The sequence below is a fragment of the Tiliqua scincoides genome, chromosome 3, assembly GCF_035046505.1.
Source record: "Tiliqua scincoides isolate rTilSci1 chromosome 3, rTilSci1.hap2, whole genome shotgun sequence".
Lineage (NCBI taxonomy): Eukaryota > Metazoa > Chordata > Lepidosauria > Squamata > Scincidae > Tiliqua > Tiliqua scincoides.
The window spans coordinates 54,978,778-54,985,277 of record NC_089823.1 but is presented as its reverse complement, the minus strand read 5'-3'; the positions used below and the strand labels follow the sequence as shown (position 1 = coordinate 54,985,277).

The window sequence follows — 6,500 nt, the reverse complement described above, 5'->3', positions numbered from 1 at the left end:
AAAAATTGGGAGGCAGATAGCTGTGAGGACCTACTGCAGGGCCCCCAGTAAGTTTGCCCTGGTTGAGTGAGGGTGCCATTTGTCCTCCACTTGGGCCAGCCCTACAGGGCACATCGCACATTTCATTTAACAACTTGTTTGACTCTAAACGTCCCTGCTTCCTGACAGGCGGTGGAGTCTTGGACAGTTTGTCTGAGCCTGAAGGCATTTCACACGTTAGTCCACCTTGGTCCTCATTTGGATCTTTCTAGTGGTCTGCAACCTGGTCTCGCCACCTGCCAGTCCTTGTAGACTATTGTTTGTATGACGGGATGCTATTTTGCAAACTATCCTGGGGTTTAACTGATGCTAGGTTGAAAGAAAAGAAAAGAAAAATGAATGACAGCCCAATTCTATGCACGTCTACACAGAAGTAAGTCCCATTAGATTCAATGCGGCTTACTCCCAGGAAAGTGTGGATAGGCTTGGGCTGCAAGACTGTTAATTTTTACATCCTTAGGTTCAGCATGTCCATGATGATGCCTTCTAGGCATCACATTTTATTGCAGAGGCCTTTCAATCTTGTATTTTTGTGCCCTATAATAGACTAACAGTACCATCCTATTCTGTCCCCCCCCCCCAAACAATGCAGCAACACCAAAATGGCTACTGCTGTATCCTGTGGGGTGGGCAGTTGTGGAGCTCTGCTCTGAGTAAGCCTCCACAGTGTGGAAGGTTTAATTCAGATCTGCGCTAGCAAATTCTCTGGTGCAGGTTCACAGGGACCTGCACTACAGGATTGGATTCAGTAAGGGAGTTAGGATTTGGCAACTGCTGTTGCCACCAAACTTGCCCCCTTCACAGACCAAATCCACCCTTCTCCTGCCCCCTTCACCACCTCATTCCACCCTCCCCATCCTGTCACCCTCCCCTGTTCCCATTCTTCCCTCCCCTGTTACCACCTCCCTCTACCTCACCTGCCACTCAAACTGCCTTGGAAGGACTTCTGGGATTTTCTGCTGGTCATGGGAAGGCACCAGCCTTTCCACTGGTGCTCCTGCAGTGTGGGAGTTTGAACGCTGCCAGAGTGGTTTTTACAACTGCCATAAGGCAGTCTACACTGGTGGAATGTACACTGTGCCACTGTTCAGTCCAAATAGCATTGGGCCATGTGTTTACAAATCATCAATTATATCTTGGTTTTGTTTAGAGCTGAGTTCTACGACATGCTGCTGCTCCCAAAACATCAAAGAAGTTGGACACTCATTGTGTGTGTGTGCGTGCATTAAACACAGCAATGTAATGGGACTTAATTTTAACTCAGCCCCACTCTTTGAACAGCATCTCTTTAAGGTAGCAAGATAAATGCACATTTAGATTAAGAGCTGAAAGCTGCTGTTACTTGTTGACAGCACTTTAAAACGCAATCAGTTTCAATCCTTTCTTAGCAAACATTTTCCATCTCAACGACTGCTTTATCTCTCTCCTTCCACGATAGCACAACTGCAGCCTGTTTATGCAGTGTCAGAGAGACCAAGGTTTTGTTGTAAAATTTCAAAGATCGATTGTCATTGAGCAGTACAGAGAAACCATGATTGTCTCAAGTATATGATTGCCAGTGGCAAAGTAATTACATAGACAAATAATGGTGTTTTCGACTATGTATAATTTTGCTTGATATTTCCCTGCCCTCTTATCAAGAACAATATGTCATTCTTTAGACGAGAGGGCTTTTCTACTTCATTGCCAGTGTTATTTATTGGCATTATAAACAAAGATGTTACTAACAGCTTAAAAGCAATTTGGGGGGAAATAAACACAGAGTGCTCTATAGCAATGCATTTTTGAGGGGGGTGGGAGGAGAGAGGCGATTACTGCAGCTTGTTAAAATGGCTGTAGGAACCCAACATAAAACTGTAGGCATGCTGATATATATATTTGTCTCTAGAGAAAACTTGAGGCTTTTTGAATTTGACATTGCAAAGAGAAGCCAGTGTTACTTTCGATAAAGAGTATCCATTTTCTTCTGGATGACAACCAGAGCTTGCCCCTTCCGCTCAGGGTTCTCATTTAATGTCTCTTGCTAAACTAGTGATCCGACTGATGAAAACTGGAGGCATGATGGGAAAGTGGGGACAGGGAGTGGGCATCCTGGGGGGAGGGAGAGGGGAGGAAGGGAGGCGGGACCAGTGCAATGACACTCCACCAGATCCAGAGCCTTCTTGTCAGTCTTGGTGCCTGACATGAAGGCTCTTACCTCACCACCAACCTTTTGGTCAATGGAGCTACTCTCTTTACCCAGGGGAAGGGGATGAAAGTCCCCTTTTCCTGAGGTGCTGCCCACGGCTGCCGAGGGTGTGCAGGATGCAGCGGCAGCCGTTTTCACTGCCGCTGCAGCCGCACGCCACAGGAACTCAGGATTGGTCTCTTCGATATCCTTCTTCTATAGCCTTGCTGTCTTTTTCTTTGGCTACTCACTGGAGTTTTCAGTTTCATCTTAGGGTAACTGAATCTCTTTGATTGTCTCTTATATCTTCATCTTACCTGAGGCGTTTCTTTTTTATATGTATTCTAGATAAAGTTGAAAAGTTCGATGCTTTCTACAACTGTCTGGAGAAAGTAACAGAAGCATACCATAGGGAAAGATGGTGTCATGCTCCAGGTTTGTGTGTGACCTATGCATCTTTCATATAGAAGGAGGCACCTTCAGGTTAATAGAGATCATTTCTTGGGTGAAACTTTACATTCCTGTGCACTGATAAATACCCTCTTCCCCTTGCCCTGAGATGCATAGGTAATAATAGAAAGAGAATAATAGATAAGACAAAGAGCCACTCTGGACCTTCTTGAGCCTGAAGTGGAATGTCAAATGCCAGCCACTTACCTGGCAGAAGATCTGCTCTCTCCCTCCTACTTTCAGTGCCATAGATAATGAACGGGTAGCCTGGTGCAGAGCTCAAAATGATGCCCGGAAGTGACGTCACAACCAGAAGTAACATCACACCTGGGATTTTTAAAAAGTGCAAATTGGGGAGAAACCTGCCTCCTCCGCCCAGCAGTTCACCACCTACTTGATCTGCCACCTCCCCCCAGCCAGTGGCATAGCCAAGGCATCTATATGCTACCTGGGATCAAAGAAGATTTTGTGTTCCCCACAACAAAATCAAAAAAGTGTGTCCCTTATTTGTTAGAGACACTGTGCTGGGGTGAAGAGGGATGGTTATTCTCCCCCCGCTAAATATAAGAGGAGCACCACTTGAAAAAAGTGTCACTTCACCAGTTAGCAGCAGTAGCTGTATATGATACATGGAAATGAGAGCTGACTCATATTAACACCTTATTGGTTCCATGCTATGTCATAACATATCTCATTGGTTCTCAGAATAATCAGTCTCATGGGTCTGTTTTGAGTTATAAAAAACCACTTTTTGTTCCATAAGGCAGTTGCATTTTTGTTTCTGGTTAATTCGCCATAACTTTCGATAGAAAACAGATATTCCAATGGGGTTTATTTCATTGCATTCTGCATTAAATTACCTTTTTAATGATATATAACATGATGGCATTATGCATACGTACCAACCTTTTCACAATTTTGGCTACTAGTGTCACGCTCAGCTTGTTGCCCCCGTAAAGCCTGATGACCGGTACAACTGCAACCCTACGCACCCCCTTAGCTACACCACTGCCTACTTCCATGATTCAAAAAGGAAGGGAGAAATGGAGCAGAAGAGGAAGCATGGAAGAGAGGGGAGTGGTGTGCTAGAGTGTCCTCTACCTTCCTTCTTTGCTCCATTTCTCACTTTTCTTGTTGAATCTAATTGGGCAGGCAGGCCCACCTGCTGCTATTAGGGGTTGGCCAGGTTGGGCATTGTCTGAGGATCAATGCCAATCAGAGGATCCTGAGTGGCTACCCCTCATGGTGACCTACTGCACAATTTTGCCCCAGGGCCTCCAAAAACCTGGCATCATTAGCTTCAGTTGGCCTCACGGACAGGGCCATCCCTGTCTGTATTATACAACTATTATCTAGACCTGCGTTGTGAATAAGTGGTTATGATTTTGATCTCCATCTCCACAGATTTTCTAGATAATGCTGTGTTCGACCCTGTGTAAGTGGTTGTGTGCTAAGTAAAGCTAAATTAACTGGGAGTCGCATGATACTGCTGACGTAAGTTAGATATTAATGGATTTTATGGGTTTGTCACATTAGCTCAAGTACTTTGAACATTTATCTTGTTGACAATGGCTTTCTTGGGGGGGGGGGAAACTACTTTATAAGAATACTGCATTCTGATTAGATGTTTTGCCAGCTTTGTGGCCTAATAAAAGCAGCAGCGCATCCTTTCCTTGAAGTCTGATGTACCAGGCATGAGAAGTAACCTTGGAATTCCTAATTTAATTGGCATTCAATGATCCACTTTGGGTCTAGCTGAAGCTAGCCACCCAACCTCTAACAACCTGTATTCATTTCCTCATTTCACCACAGAAAGACCACTAGTCATAGAGTCATGTTTGAAGTGTTGAGGTTAGGAAGAGGCAAGAATCTCATCTGTACTGCCAATTAAAATCATTTCGCTTTATGTCAGTGTTTCTCAAACTGTGGGTCATGAGACAATTTCAGATGGGTTTCAATATTCATTTCAATATTTTATTTTAAATATATTAGACTGGTATGGGACTGCATTTGGGGAAAGGTTACAGATCTAAACTTTTAACAGGCTATTATGTATATGCTTTTAACTTTGATAGTCATTCCTGGGTAAGTGTGGGTAGGATTGCAGCCTAGGATTGTTAAAAAGATTCCTGCTTGATGATGTCACTTCCAGTAATGATGTCACTTCCAGTGGGTCCTGGCAGATTCTCATTCTAAAAAGTGGGTCCTGACGCTAAACGTTTGAGAACCACTACTTTATGAAGGTATTTTGCTACCTTAACTTGACATGCTTATTTTAGAAAGTATATAATCTTTTTTTTAACATTATGGTCTAAGACATTTCCTGTGATCTTCTCTGCATTTCAGTCAGGCAAAGTTTATTAACTTTCTTTCAGGTTACCCCACTGGGATGTTGGCTGACACTCCTGGCACTATTGCAAGGTTGTAATTTAGACAAGCTTTTAGAATGCCAAAGTGATTGAATCTGCAAAAGTTAAGAGATATTCTGGTCATACAGAATGTTTCATTCATTCAGTAATGCCCACATTTTCACTTGGAAGGAAATTCCCACTGTGTTTAATCAGATGTGTATCCTAATATGAATACATAGAATTGCAGCCTTATTGTCAAACTCTCTTTCTTGTTACTAATCATTAGCATTAAGTATAAGTGGAGGTTGGTAAAATGTGATCACAAGGTGTTGAGTTTAGGAAATGGCACATAAGTGGAGCACCATTTGCATAGTTGTGAGTTGTGGCAGTTGTGAGTTGTTGTGGTCTGTAGATAATGGAATACCCACAGGCATTCCAGAGCTCCTGGTAAGGTGTTGGAGGAAGCAAAGGGGGAGCATGGAAAACAGCACTGCAAAAATGTGAACAGCTGCTTCAGTACAGGAGAGCATGCAAAACAAAACAAATAATGCAAAATCATAAATAATAATAATAATAATAACTTTATTTTTACTCCGCCTTTCTCCCTGAAGGGACTCAAGGCAGCTTACAACAGGTTAAAACAGATTAAAAACATAATTTAAAAACAGATAAAAGCATATTAACACATATAATAAAAACAGTAGTCAGATAAAAAGTAGTAAAAAGGTAAAAAGAGCATAGAGCAGCAAGTCATAAAGAATCAGTCCTGTAAAAAATTAAAATATGTTGAAAAGATGTTAAAAAGGCCGAGAACTCAGAAGGCTTGTTTAAACAGAAGGGTCTTCAGGCCTCGCCGAAAAGTCTCAAGAGAGGGAGCCATTCTTAAGTCAAGGGGAAGAGAATCATACAGATCGAGAGCATCCAGGCAGGGTACTGAACAGAGGCATATTCCAATATTCCAGTATTTACAAGGGGGAAGCCATAGCAGGCATCAATAGGCAATTTTATCAGGGGAGCCCAGAATTCTTTTAGCATACTGTTACCCTGCACATGCCCGATCTCGTCTGATCTCGGAAGCTAAGCAGGGTCAGGCCTGGTTAGTACTTGGATGGGAGACCGCCATGGAATACCGGGTGCTGTAGGCTTATACCATAGTCTTCCGAGACTGAAGGTTGCCAACCATCAAAATGTTGGGAGCAACCTTTCATCGCACAACCACACTTGTGAGTTGCTTGCAATGCGCAGCACCTATGCTCTTGCAGTTGGATAATGGGGCTATGTGAGAATAAGCCCCTGGGAAGGCAATCGTGCAAGCTGAAGCCATATTGCAGTGGAAAATGGTACTGTACCATGGGGATGAATGAATCCACAGTGCCTTGCTGGATCATTCCAGTCTTCAGAGGCCCAGGAGAAGCCTCTGTAGCTCATTTGGAGAGAAAACAGGACTGTGAGGCAGTGTTGTGAAAAGTAAAATAGGGGTTATTTCATTTTAA

The 6,500-nt window shown here is 43.2% G+C and overlaps 1 pseudogene; it reads left to right on the top strand.

Annotated features, from left to right (window-relative positions):
• Positions 1-6,031: 6,031 nt before the first annotated feature.
• On the top strand, positions 6,032-6,152 carry LOC136647044 (5S ribosomal RNA; annotated as a pseudogene).
• The last annotated feature ends 348 nt before the right edge of the window (positions 6,153-6,500 follow it).